Raw genomic sequence first — 14,683 nt, forward strand, 5'->3', positions numbered from 1 at the left:
CGGCCTGGCAGAACTTCACGCGTTTTTACTTGTCCTCTTCTATTTTACAAGTTTTCTTTTTAATTTAATTATAAGAATGTTTAGTTTCCTTAAGGCAAGCTAATTTCGTCATTCTTTACCATCCACCCTTTTTGAGTCTCGTCAAATACATACATAATTTTTATGTTCGCTTTTTAATGAGTACATTAATATTTTTAAACACTAATGGCAAGTTTGAGATATTGCGAAAACACTTTTAAAATTAGAATTATTCACACATCTTTGCATAAAAATTTTTTATAACTTATTCTTTTTTTTATGTCTTTGCAGGTATGTATGGCAAAAAATGTGAAAATTTATATTGAAGCGAACAAAGAAACTACGTAAGTTTTGCATTAGAAATAGTTGGAATGTTCACTCAACTTATGTAATTTTCTGACCAGGGACGATTAAAGAAAATTCCTCCAATATATTGGAACATGTCTTCTAACTCTTCAAAGCACCAAGCCTTGAATTTCCTTACCTAATACCACACCTAACACCAAGCTTTGAATTTCCTCATCAACTTGAGCTTTCTGTTCCAAATCCTACTTAACCCTTTAATACTCTTGTAATACTACACTGTAATCCTAAATTCTATGCAATAAGCCAATAATTGCCTTTGGCGGCAAGACCTCATAAATTTCTGAACTCTTGTAATAATATTTTAAGCTTATAATTTATAATGCACTTTAGAAACAGAAGCAACAGGAATGCATTTCTCACTGGATGTAGCGCACTTGCCCCAATGAACTTTAGAACCCCATCTGCCCCCTTTTGCCTCCTCTCTTTAATCGTTCCAAAAACAGCATGCCAAGAAGATTCAATAGAATTGAAACAACAACAGCAAGAGATATTCTTCAATTGTAAGGGTGAAAGACAACAAGAGGAAAATAACACTTAAGTCAATTAAACCATGGAACCACAAAAATCTTCTTTTTGCCTTATTTCAATATGACCACAATGAGAGCACAAGCAAGATGAATGTGATGAGGGAGACTGAGGCTACACTACGCACATAAGGGTTAAGTCGATTGGATAATTGTTTAATCTTCATCGACATTAATTGAAACTTAAATGGTCGTCTTTCTCTATCGGTCAAAGTAGTCGTTGTCATTGATGAAGTTTTCTTTAGCCGCCAGGAAAGCATTCGCTGGTATTTGCCTCTTGCTTGCAAGCATAACAAAGACTATAGGCGCACAGTGCACACACTGTACATTAAACATGGATTGAAAAATTATTTTATGGGAGTTTTTTAATTTTGTTTTTTGGAGTTTTTTTTTTTTTTTTGAAATACAAGATAAGCTTTTAGTTTTATTTTATATTTTTTCAATTTGGTTTCTAATCTATTTTATTTTACTTTTTTTTTAATTTTATTTTTATTTTATTTAAATTTTTTATTTTATTTTATTTTACTTTATATTATTTAATTTAATTTTATTTTGTTTTACTTTATTTTATTTTATTTTATTTTAGTTTACTTTATGTTATTTAATTTACTTTATTTTATTTTATTTTATGTTTTTATTTTACTTTATTTTTATTTTATTTTACTTTATTTTTATTTTATTTTATTTTATTTTATTTTATTTTATTTTATTTTATTTTATTTTATTTTATTTTATTTTATTTTATTTTATTTTATTTTATTTTATTTTATTTTATTTTATTTTATTTTATTTTATTTTATTTTATTTTATTTTATTTTATTTTATTTTATTTTATTTTATTTTATTTTATTTTATTTTATTTTATTTAATTTAATTTTATTTTATTTTATTTTATTTTATTTTACTTTATTTTATTTTATTTTACTTTATTTATTTTATTTTATTTTATTTTTTTTTTTCATTTTATTTTACTTTACTTTACTTTTTTTATTTTATTTTATTTTATTTTATTTTATTTTATTTTATTTTATTTTATTTTATTTTATTTTATTTTATTTTATTTTATTTTATTTTATTTTATTTTATTTACTTCATTTTAGTTCATTTTTTTCATTTTAGTAAATTTTTTCATTTTAGTTACTTTTACTTTATTTTATTTTACTAGGGGATAGTAGATATTACCTTTGTATCGGAAGATATAAGTGGAAGAATATGCGACTGGGTAGTATTGACCACAGCACTCTGATCATCGTTATATTAGTTTCAGCCTTGGAGAAAATACTGAAGTAGTGTTCGCTTGGCTAAACAGAAGATAGGCGGGTTGGGATAAATTTCGACACAAATTTTGCACGTCTATCCCTTCTAAACTAGAAAAGGAAGTGGAATCTACGGAGGATATAGACATAAAGGTCAAGCGGATCACGAAGGCCCTGAATGACTCGCTTGTGTCAGCATACCCTAGTGACAAGCCATGGGTCAGGTAGCGACTGCCATGGTGGACCCCAGAGCTGGTTGGTCTAAGCAAGGACTGCAGAAAACTCTTCAACAGCGCAATAGCACCACATAATTGGAACATGTATAAGGCTAAGCTAAGAGAATATAAGGGTGAGCTTAGAAAGGCTCAGAATAAATCCTGGGTAGAATTCTGCAGCTCCGTGGAGGGTACATCTGAGGTCTCTAGGCTAAGGAAGATTCTGTCCTCGAGACCTATTACGGTGGGGTATATTCAGAAGTCACTAGAACTACTCGTTGATTCACGTTTCCCGGGAAATTCTCCAACGAAAAACGTAACGCCAGAAGAGGTCACTGATATGCATTCCTCGGAGTCTAAGGGAATTTGGGCGATGAGTCCAAAGGATTTTCAGCTCAGACAAAGTTTTGATTCCTTTAAGTCACCAGGCCCTGATAATGTATCACCGGTTGAATTACATACTGTGTCTGATAGACTGGTTCCCTGGCTTAGGGAGATATACTCTGCTTGTATCAGAATGTCATGCATACCTGTGGGATGGAGGGACACGAAGGTCAGTTTCATTCCGAAAGCAGGAAAACCCCATCACACGAAGGCGAAAGATTTTCGTCATATAAGTCTGTCATCCTTTATGCTGAAGACTCTTGAGAGGTTTATAGAAACATATCTTAGGGTAAAGATCACTGGAGATCGCCTGTCGAGGCAGCAGCATGCATATAGTAAAGGCAAATCCAGTGAAACAGCCCTGCACGACCTAGTCGGTTACATAGAGGGTTCTCTCGCTGTCAAGGTATATGCAATGGTAGCATTTCTTGTCATTAAAGGTGCTTTCAATAATGTAAGACCGACGTCAATCAAGAAGGATCAACTCTACCGTAAGAAAGTTTGTTAATAACTTACTTAATAGAAGATGCATTGCGGCAGGCTTGGATTCAGTTGATCTAAAAAGATGGGTCAGCAGGGGAACACCTCAAGGAGATCTACTGTCTCCTCTACCTTTGGTATATAGCCATTAACAATATATTACTGTCTCTGGTAGAAGAAGGCGTAAAAGTGGTCGCATATGCTGATGACGCGGCAATTGCGGTTAGAGAAAAGTTTTCCAGCACTCTAAGAGATATACTTCAGTGGGCTACCGAAAGTGGTCTAGGTATAAATCCGTGCAAGACAGAAGTAGTTTTTTTCAGCAGAAGATAAAAGTTGCCTACAGTGGAACCTGTCTCCTTGGGTGGAGAGAAATTTCCATTAACAGAAAATACCAAGGTATCTTGCTGGACAAGAAATTGAACTTCAAATCCAACAGGGCAAGGGCAAGAAGGGCAACTCTGAAAGCGAGCCATTGGCAAAAGTTGGGGGTTAAGACCGCGCGTCATGCATTGGTTATATACTACAGTTGTCAAAAGTCCACCTACTGCTCAATATTTAAGCGGATCCAAAGGATGGCTTGTTTGTGCATCACAGACGCACTGAGGACGACACCATCTAATGCACTGAATTCAATGCTACACCTTATGCCTCTGGACATTGTGGCTAGACAAATTGCCGCGACCACTGCCGTGAGGTTAAGGAAGCCTTCTCATTGGTCATATGAAATATGGTGTTGTGGTCTGGTGGACGGCGCTTCAAAAGTCCACCCACTGCTAAATAAGCTTAAGTGGATCCAAAGGATGGCTTGTTTGTGCATCGCAGCCACACTGAGGACGACACCATCTAATGCACTGAATTTAATGCTACACCTTATGCCTCTGGACATTGTGACTACCCAAATTGCAGCGACCACTGCCGTGAGATTAAGGGAGCCTTCTCATTGGTCATGTGGCGGCTGTGGATTACATCCTACCTGAGCCATTTTTTGATAAAAATTACTGTACCACCATTCCTGATAAAACCGATAGGAACTACGATATCCAAACTAAACGACCAGGTCGGCTTTGGGGTGTATTATTAAGATCCAGATCTAGGTCATATCGAAAAGCTTACCCAACCACTGCAGTGTGTATCAAGCGGAGATCCTAGCAATTAAGGAAGTGGTGGAATGGCTAAGATATAATGCCATTACCACGATTGGCATAAATATCTTCTCAGACAGCCAGGCAGCCATTAAATCCCTGGATTATGTATTTCTGAACACAAAAACCGCTCTCAACTGTTTCCGATCCCTCAACGAGATGGCTGAACAGTACAAAATTCACCTGTTCTGGGTCGCCGGGCCACAGAGATATCCCAGGGAATTGTAAAGCGGACGAGTATGCGAGACTAGGAACTACCCTACACATTCCAGGGATGCTGGAATCTGTGGATATGCCTCTACCGACATGTAAGCTAAGTTTTCAGGACCAGGCCTGAAGGACAAGGAATGACAGGGGGCTGTGAGCATTCCAAATAGGGGGCTTTAAGCATTCCTTGGAGTCCACCGTAGCGCAGAGGTTAGCATGTCCGCCTATAACACAGAACGCCTGGGTTCGAATCCAAGCGAGATCATCAGAAAACATTTTCAGCGGTGATTTTCCCCTCCTAATGCTGGCAACATTTGTGAGGTACTATGCCATGTAAAACTACTCTCCAAAGAAGTGTCGCACTGCGGCACGCCATTCGGACTCGGCTATAAAAAGGAGGATCATTGAGCTTAAAACTTGAATCGGACGGTACTCATTGATATGTGAGAAGTTTGGCCCCTGTTTCTAAGTGGAATGTTCATGGGCAAAATTTGTTTGTTTGTTTTGAGCATTCCAAAACTATGTGGTATAATCTAAACTTGAAGAGGTCTACTGTTTAACACTACTATAGAACACCTTCTGTGTGTGTCCCGCTCTAGCAGTCAGAAGGAGTTCCACTTCAGGTTCTTATTTCTTTGATAATCTGTCTTATTTAGGGGATGTGAAAATTCGCAAGTTTTTGGGCTTTTTAAAGCGATCTGGATAGTTCAGCTGTAGGCATCTTCCTTCTTCTGACCTGTGGTCTGATGGCAGTCTTTTTTTTTATTTTTCTCATTTTTTGTTTGTTTTTCAATAGATTTTACACCACTGTGCCCCATTTGGCCTCCTATGTGACCCTTGACAGACAATTGCCTTGGCAAGCAACATAGTAAGTGCCGGGCTGGCTACTGCAAAAAACTTGAGCGGCTATGTGTTTCGTCTTTTGTGTTTGCGTCTTGAAGATGTAGAAGAAGAGACAAAAAGAGGAGTAAAAACACTGCCTCCTTCATTTTCTCTTTCTTTTCTTTCTTTTTTTGAAATGCAAATCATTCGCCTTTGTTTTGTTATGCCAATGAGATTTTCTATCTCTAGCAGACCAACCAACAAAGCCTTTTTCCTTTTTCAAATTCTTGCTTTCAGTTTCCTTGGATATTTACGTCTGTCTTTCCTTCTGTTTTTTGCTCAAGTCTTTTTATTATTTTTGTGTGTTTGAATGTTGGCAAATATAAAAGCAGACTATTGTATAGTCTGTGGATTTGAATTCCGTTTGTCTGTCTATATGTCCGTCCATCGTCCGTCTCTTGAGATCTTAGTCTGAAAGTGACGGGCGGTTTTATGCCTTCAAAGTGGCATTGTTTTGTTAAACTACTGGTCTTTAACTTGTTTATTTGTTTTGGGCTTTGTTTTGTGTGCTGTTTTTTGTAATTTTTTGAAATGCTTCTTTAAATTCTTTGAAATTGATTTTACTCAACAACACAACATCTCCTTTTATTGCAAAACAAAAAACAACAACTCTTAAAGATTAGCACAGTTTTATGTAGAATTTACCAAATCCTCCCCTTTTAAAGGATCTTTGTCAAAGATTTTCTAGGTTATATGGTTTGGTAAAGGTATGTTGGTCTATGTCATAGGGGTGTAAGTGCTCAAGAGCGATGCCAATGATGTGTTTATTTGTTTAACTAAAAAGATTAGAAAGGGAGAAGTTTAAGTACAAGTCATGAGAAGTCATTACATCTTCATCTCTATTTACACATTCGTTTTCCAAATGTAAGCAACCACTACAATTATTTACATTTCATTTAAAATAAAATCACAAATTATTTAATGCATTAGCAAAAGCATCCCGGTTTCCCTTGCTTTACCGAGGAGAGTTGTCATGTCTTGAATACCAGTCCATTTGTGGATTTTAACAATCCATGTTGTTTTTTTTTTGTTCTCGAGTTGACCTTCCTTCGATGTTTGCATGCGTTAAGTTTTGTAGTAATTTATATTTTTAGTTTTTTATGATATGTCCCAAATAGGTTGCAATGTATTCTCCTTAGTACTTCAGATTTAGGTACATGGTCAGTCCAAGGTATTTTACACGAAAGCTTCTAGCTTTTTAATATCGGCAGCTTTTATGGTCCATACCTCCGTTGCCTAGAGCAAAACTGGCCAAACATAAGTTTTTATAAAACATATCTTATTGTAAGATTCCTTTATTAAATTTAGAAAAAAGTTCCGTGTCAATTCTATTCGAATTTGGTTCGAATCTATCCACTGTGCATTAATTGTAGCTCCAAGGCATTTAAAACTTTGAACACTTTCGATATTGTGTGGTGGGTATCAACTTTTAAACCGTACTCTTCACTATATTGCGTGTGCTTGTTCACGAGATTTCGGAGCCCAGATATGGTACAAGCTAGCTAAGTGGCATCATCTGTTTGGAAACATTCCATTTACATATATGCCATTTCGAGGTTTGGTTATCGACTCTTGACAGATTTTTTTTTCGGAGTATATAGTAATAGTAAGGGAGACAGTATAAACCCCTGTCTGACCCCCTTAGAAATCATTTGTGTCCTCTACGTTCACTTCGACTTGTGCTGTATGCTGGCAATATGAGCTCCTGATGCATTGGATTTCCTTTTGGTCGATATTAATTGATATCAGAACTTCCATCAGTTTATCATGCTGCACTGTGTCGAAAGATTTTTCATAATCTATAAAGCATAGAAAAACATCCTTGTGCAAAATTCTGGATTTTTGTACCAGCATTTGTATTCAATAGAGTGCTGAAAAGGGATTGATAACTACCCTTTTCCAAAGAAATGGATATTAGAACTATCCTTTCCAAGAGAAAGTGGTATTAGCAATAGCCTTTTCTATGGAAAAGATATTAGAACTACCTTTTCCCAAAAAAGGGTATTAGAACTACCTTTTCCTATGGAAAAGGGTATTAGAACTGCCATTTCCCAAGGAAAAGCGTATTAGAACTACCCTTTCCCAAAGAAAAGGGTATTAGAACTACCCTTTCCCAAGGAAAAGGGTATTAGAACTGCCATTTTACAAGGAAAAGGGTATTTGAACTACCCTTTCCCAAGGAAAAGGGTATTAGAACTACCCTTTCGCAAGAAAAAGGGTATTAGAACTACCCTTTCCCAGGGAAAAGGGTGTTAGAACTACCCTTTCCCAGGGAAAAGGGTATTAGAACTACCTATTCCCAAGGAAAAAGGTATAAGAACTACCTTTTCCCAAGGAAAAGGGTATTAGAACTACCCTTTCCCAGGGAAAAGGGTATTAGAACTACCATTTCCTAAGGAGAAGGGTATTAGAACTACCTTTTCCCATGAAAAAGGGTATTAGAACTACCCTTTCCCAAGGAAAAGGGTATTAGAACTACCCTTTCCTAGGGAAAAGGGTATTAGAACTACCATTTCCTAAGGAGAAGGGTATTAGAACTACGTTTTCCCAAGGAAAAGGGTATTAGGAGTAACCTTTCCCAAGGAAAAAAGAGTATTCCTTTCCCAAGAAAAGGGTATTAGAACTACCTTTACCTAAGGAAAAAGGTATTAGAACTACCCTTTCCCAAGAAGAAATGTTTTCGAACTACCCTTTCCATAGGCAAAGGGTATTAGAACTACACTTTCCCAAGGCAAAGGTTAGTAGCAATACACTTTCCCAAGGAAAAGGGTATTAGAACTAACCTTTCCCAATGAAAAAGGTATTAGAACTACCCTTTCCTAAGAAAAAGGTAATTAGAACTGCCCTTTTCCAAGGAAAAGGGTATTGTATTGGGTTGCCCAAAAAGTAATTGCGGATTTTTCATATAGTCGGCGTTGACAAATTTTTTCACAGCTTGTGACTCTGTAATTGCATTCTTTCTTCTGTCAGTTATCAGCTGTTACTTTTAGCTTGCTTTAGAAAAAAAGTGTAAAAAGAGTATATTTGATTAAAGTTCATTCTAAGTTTTATTAAAAATGCATTTACTTTCTTTTAAAAAATCCGCAATAACTTTTTGGGCAACCCAATAGCTACCCTTTCCCCAGACAAAGGGTATTAGAACTACACTTTTCCAAGCTAAAGGGTATTAAAACTACCCTTTTCCAAGGAAAAGGTATCAGAACTGCTCTTTTCGAAGGAAAAGGGTATTAGAACTAGAAAGGGGTATAAAATCTAGCCATTCTTAAGAAAAGGGGTATTAACAGTACCCTTTCTCGCGAAAAGGAGTATTAAAAATAACCTTTTCCAAGAAAGGGGGTATTAAATCTACCCTTTTCCAAGGAAAAGGGTATTAAAACTTCCCTTTCCCAAGAAAAGGGGTATAAATATTGCTACCCTTTAGAAAAAGGTTTAATAAAACCACACTATCCCAAAAAAAAGGGGTATTAAAACTACCCTATTCCAAGAAGAGGGTTATTAAAACTACCCTTTCCGATGGAAATCCGAAGGAAAGTCTTATAAGACCTACCCTTTCCAAAGAAACTATCCTTTCCCAAAATAATGGGTATTTAAATAAACCTTTCCCAATAAGAGGGGTATTAAAATTACCCGTTCCCAAGAAAAGAAATATTAAAACAACCCTTTCCCAAGAAATGCGGTATTACAACTATCCTTTCCCAAGAAAAGTTGCAAAACTATCCTTTCCTAAGATATTGGATAAAACTAACCCTTTCCCAAGAAAAGTGTATTAAACCTACCCTTTCTCCGAAAAGGGGTATCAACACCAAAGTAAAGGGTATCAAAACCATCCTTGTCTTAGGAAAAGGGTATCAAAACTGTTCTTGCTCTAGGGAAAGGGTATTAAGTCCACCCTTCTTTTAGGGAAAGGATATCAAATCTAACCTTCTTTAAGAGAGAGGGTATCAAAACTATCCCCCTTTTAAGGAAAGGTATCAAATCTCTCATTTTTTAGAGAAATGGTATCAAAACTGCCTTTCTTTTAGGGAAAGTATATGAAAACTATCCTTCCTCTAGAAATATGAAATCAAAACTATCCATCTTTGGTAAAGGATATTAAAACTTCATTTCCTTTAGGGAAAGGGTACCAAAACTACACCCTTCCTTGAGCGAAAAGGTATCAAAGCTACCCTTCCTTGAGAGTAAGAATATTAAAAGTACCCTTCTTTTAGGTATTAATACTACCCTTCTTTAAGAAAATGGTATAAAAATACCCTTCTTGAAAGAAAAGGGTAATAACAAAATTTTTTAAATATTTTGTTTTAGGTATTAATACTACCCTTCTTTAAGAAAATGGTATAAAAATACCATTCTCAAAAGGAAAGGGTAACAAAAAATTTTTAAAATATTTTGTTAAAATTTTTTAAAAATTGGATTGGTATGCAAAGGACCATTTGTAAAATTTCTGCTGATGATAATTCTGGCGAAACAGAAATCGCGATGCAGAAAGCCGGTCAAATGTTACATCACACATTTTGCCCTACTTTTGAAAGTTCTTGGCTGTGATATTCTTTGAATTGAACGAAATGGTCTATTGCTGAAAAATATCCAGCAATGGATTCTAATAAAAAAATTATAAAAATTTTAAATGTTAAACATTGATTTTCCTGGAAAATTTTGTCGAAATTCCCTTTCTGGTTAGAATACTTTTCAACCATATTAGGTGTGATGGCTTCAAGGGCCGTGCGTTGGTAAGTTGTAGTTGAATCGTATTAATAGCAAAAACGCATTTATGATACAATTACCACATTAACCACGTTCGACAACCCTGTCTATTAGCTGTACTTTTCCCAATGCATGTATTTTTGTGTATTTCTGTGGCAAATTACATTTCTTCCATGATTTTGTGCATCTGTATTGTATTGTATTGATGGCTTCGAACGCTAGACATCGGCAAGGGCTCTCGCTGTTGCTCCGTGTCCAGGTTCGAATCTCGGCCGGGCACTGCCAATTTTTTTCATTTTCAAGTTTTTGGCCTGTAAGGGCGAAGATCATTAAATTTTACAATTTTTGTTTGTTTCTCTTTCGATACGAGCTCAATGATCGGAGATGGAAAAGGAAAGCCAATGATATCAATACACACCAACCACTATGGGACGCGTTTCGTCTTTGGTTAGAAGACTTTTCAACCATATTATTGAGCTCGTCTCGAAAGAGAAACAAGTAAAAGCGTGCTAAGTTCGGCCGGGCCGAATCTTATATACCCTCCACCATGGATCGCATTTGTCGAGTTATTTTCCCGGCATCTCTTCTTACGCAAAAAAGGATATAAGAAAAGAGTTGCTCTGCTATTAGGTTAGGACCACAATTAAATTATATGTTGGAGACCTGTGTAAAATTTCCGCCAATTCGTATAAGAATTGCGCCCATTGGGGCTCACGAAGTAAAATAGAGAGAACGATTTATATGGGATCTGTATCGGGCTATAGACCGATTCAGACCATAATAAAAACGTTTGTTGATGGTCATGAGAGGATCCATCGTACAAAATTTCAGGCATATCGGATAATAATTGCGACCTCTAGGGGTCAAGAAGTCAAGATCCCAGATCGGTTTATATGGCAGCTATATCAGGTTATGAACCAATTTGAACCTTATTTGACACAGTTGTTAAAAGTAAAAATAAAATACGTCATGCAAAATTTCAGCCAAATCGGATAGGAATTGCGCCCTCTAGTAGCTCAAGAAGTCAAATCCCCAGATCTGTTTATATGACAGCTATATCATGTTATGTACCGATTTCAACCATACTTGGCACAGTTGTTGGAAATCATAACGAAATACTTCGAACAAAAATTCATTCAAATGGGATAAGAATTGTGCCCTCTAGAGGCTCAAGCAGTCAAGACCCAAGATCGGTTAATATGGCAGCTATATCAGGTTATAGACCGATTTAAACCATACTTGTCACAGTTGTTGGGTATCATAACAAAACACGTCGTACAAAAAATTCCATTCCAATCGGATAAGAATTGCGCCCTCTAGAGGCTCAAGAAGTCAAGACCCAAGATCGGTTTATATGGCAGCAATATTAGGGTATGAACCGAATTAAACCAAACTTGGCACAGTTGTTGGATATAATAACAAAACACGTCGTGCAAAATTTCATTTCAATCGGATAAGAATTGCGCACTCTAGAGGCTCAAGAAGTCAAGATCCAAGATCGGTTTATATGGCAGCTATATCAGGTTATGGACCGATTTGAACCATACTTGACACAGTTGTTGGATATCATAACAAAACACGTCGTGCAAAATTTCATTCCAATCGGATAAGAATTGCGCACGCTAGAGGCTCAAGAAGTCAAGACCCAAGATCGGTTTATATGGCAGCTATATCAGGTTATGGACCGATTTGAACCATACTTGACACAGTTGTTGGATATCATAACAAAACACGTCGCGCAAAATTTCATTCCAATCGGATAAGAATTGCGCACTCTAGAGGCTCAAGAAGTCAAGGCCCAAGATCGGTTTATATGGCAGCTATATCAAAACATGGACCGATATGGCCCATTTACAATACCAACCGACCTACACTAATAAGAAGTATTTGTGCAAAATTTCAAGCGGCTAGCCTTACTCCTTCGGAAGTTAGCGTGCTTTCGACAGACAGACGGACGGACGGACGGACGGACGGACGGACGGACGGACGGACGGACGGACGGACGGACGGACGGACGGACAGACGGACGGACGGACGGACGGACAGACGGACGGACATGGCTAGATCGACATAAAATGTCGCGACGATCAAGAATATATATACCTTATGGGGTCTCAGACGAATATTTCGAGTAGTTACAAACAGAATGACGAAATTAGTATACCCCCCATCTTATGGTGGAGGGTATAACAAACAAAAATTGTAAAATTTAATAATCTTCCCCCTAACAGGCAAAAAACTTGAAAATGAAAACATTCCCTTTCTATAAAAAAAGTTAACATTTTATTTCCGTTTAATATTTTGTTAAAATGAATAATATAAAAAATTCTGTAAAATTCCTTTAACTTTGGATCACCCTTTGCTACTACAATAAGTTATATTGGGTTGCCCAAAAAGTAATTGCGGATTTTTTAAAAAAAAATAAATGCATTTTTAATAACACTTAGAATGAACTTTAATCAAATATACTTTTTTTTACACATTTTTTCTAAAGCAAGCTAAAAGTAACAGCTGATAACTGACAGAAGAAAGAATGCAATTACAGAGTCACAAGCTGTGAAAAAATTTGTCAACGCCGACTATAAAAAAATCCGCACTTACTTTTTGGACAACCCAATATATGCATACATTTTTAATTGCTTATCCTCTTGTCCATATTGTCACATTTAATTTGTCAAATTGTGTTTTCAAACAAATCGAAATTGACACTTGAGCATTTGACATGTTTTATGATGGACATTTTAAAAATATAAAATTTACTTCCATTTGGCAAAGTATCATAGCTCAAAAATCTTGGCCAAACGATTTCCTAAAAAAAAAAATACTTATTTATTTATACTAGACCATACAATGTTGGGCGGCCATACCAATTTACATATGAAGCCAAACATAGTTTAAGAAAAACAAAGATACTAAATAAAGAAATTGACAGCTTATGGTCGAAATTGATTTATGAATATAAACATAACCTCAATTTCCGTATATTAAGTAAACTGTCACACTGAAAGTCAATTATAATTTAATGACCATCTATATTTGAGTGTCTAAATATTTGACTAAGTAGATAATGGGGCAAGGCCTTTAGGGGATTTTATATTTTTGCCAAGTTTGTGTCATATGTAGATTATTTGTGGACTAATTTCAAATATTTGGTAAAATAAAAATAAATAAATTAGAAAATTCTAAAAATGGCTATAATGAAGTCCTAAAAAAAGAAAAATGACAAAATTTTGTAAATTTGATAAAATGTAACAAAATTTGTCTTTTGTAAAGAATAAAAGAAAAGAAATAAAATGTTGAGAAAACTTTTTTAAAAGTAAAATTTTAACAAAATTTTCTTAGAAGTAAAATTTTAAAAAAATTTTCTTAGAATTAAAATTTTGCAAAAATTTTCTGAAAAAATAAAATTTTGAGAAAATTTTCTTAGAAGTAAGGTTTTGAAAAAATATTCTTAGCATTACAATTTACAAAATTTTCTACAGAAATAAGATTTTGACAAATTTTCCCCAGAAATAAAATTGCTTTTAGAATTAAAATTTTAAAAAAAATTGTTTGGTAGGAAAAATTTTAAAAAAATTTTCTTTGAGATAAAATTAAAAAAAAAACCAATTAGAAGTAATATATTAAACAATTTTTCTAAAAAAAATTTCTTAAATGTTAAATTTAAAAAAAAAATTTTCGTATTTTCCAATTTCACAAAATTTTATCCAGAAATAAATATTATGACAAAATTTTGTATAGAAATAAATTTTTGACAACATTTTCCCCAGTAAGAAATATTTTGACAATTTTTTTTATAGAAATACATTTTTGTGTGTTTGAGGGGATATAGGTTAGGTTAGGTTGAAAAGAGGATGCAGATATTAATCCGTCCCATGGCACTACGGACATACACCTAAGCCAGTAATCGGCTTGTTGTGCTCTCTAAAAACTATAAAGTAACCTCTAAAAGGAAAATTTTAAGTTAGGAATTCCGTGCTACTTACAAAATCCTTAATTGTTTTCAATGCCACTCCCCTAAGTTGGTTCATGTCTGATATTGTGTCTCCACCTAAGTACCGGTATCTGTCGGACGCAAAAGCCGAACAATGATAAAGGAAATGCTTCATCGCCTCATCATCCTTCCCGCATGCCCTACGCATGCTATCATGCGCTTTACATAGGTGATCGATTTTACATAGGTGATCTCGTAATCCTATGTGTCCCGTTATGATGCCAATAGCTATACTGACCTCCTTCTTGCTTCCTTTCAGTAATAGCCTCGTCTTCTCACGATCTGGATCCCCCCATAGGATTTTCGCCGTCCTACCGACCGTTTCGCTGTTCCACAATGTTGCATGCGTATTCGTCGCCCACTCCCTTAACTCAGACTGCGTCGACCCGAAAGGCTTCAGGTTAACCAAGTTTATTGACGGCAGTCCTCTGGCCTTCACCGCCAGAAAATCTGCCCTTTCATTTCCCCTTACTCCGTTATGGCCCAGCACCCAAACGATGCGGATTTTCCC

General features: G+C 35.6%; 1 protein-coding gene across 5 annotated transcripts in view; it reads left to right on the plus strand.

Annotated features, from left to right (window-relative positions):
- The window catches only part of LOC106083188 (serine-rich adhesin for platelets), a 536,175-nt gene that overhangs the window by 348,221 nt on the left and 173,271 nt on the right, over positions 1-14,683 (plus strand). The window lies entirely within an intron of this gene.

The sequence above is a fragment of the Stomoxys calcitrans genome, chromosome 3 (genome assembly GCF_963082655.1).
Source record: "Stomoxys calcitrans chromosome 3, idStoCalc2.1, whole genome shotgun sequence".
Classification (NCBI taxonomy): domain Eukaryota; kingdom Metazoa; phylum Arthropoda; class Insecta; order Diptera; family Muscidae; genus Stomoxys; species Stomoxys calcitrans.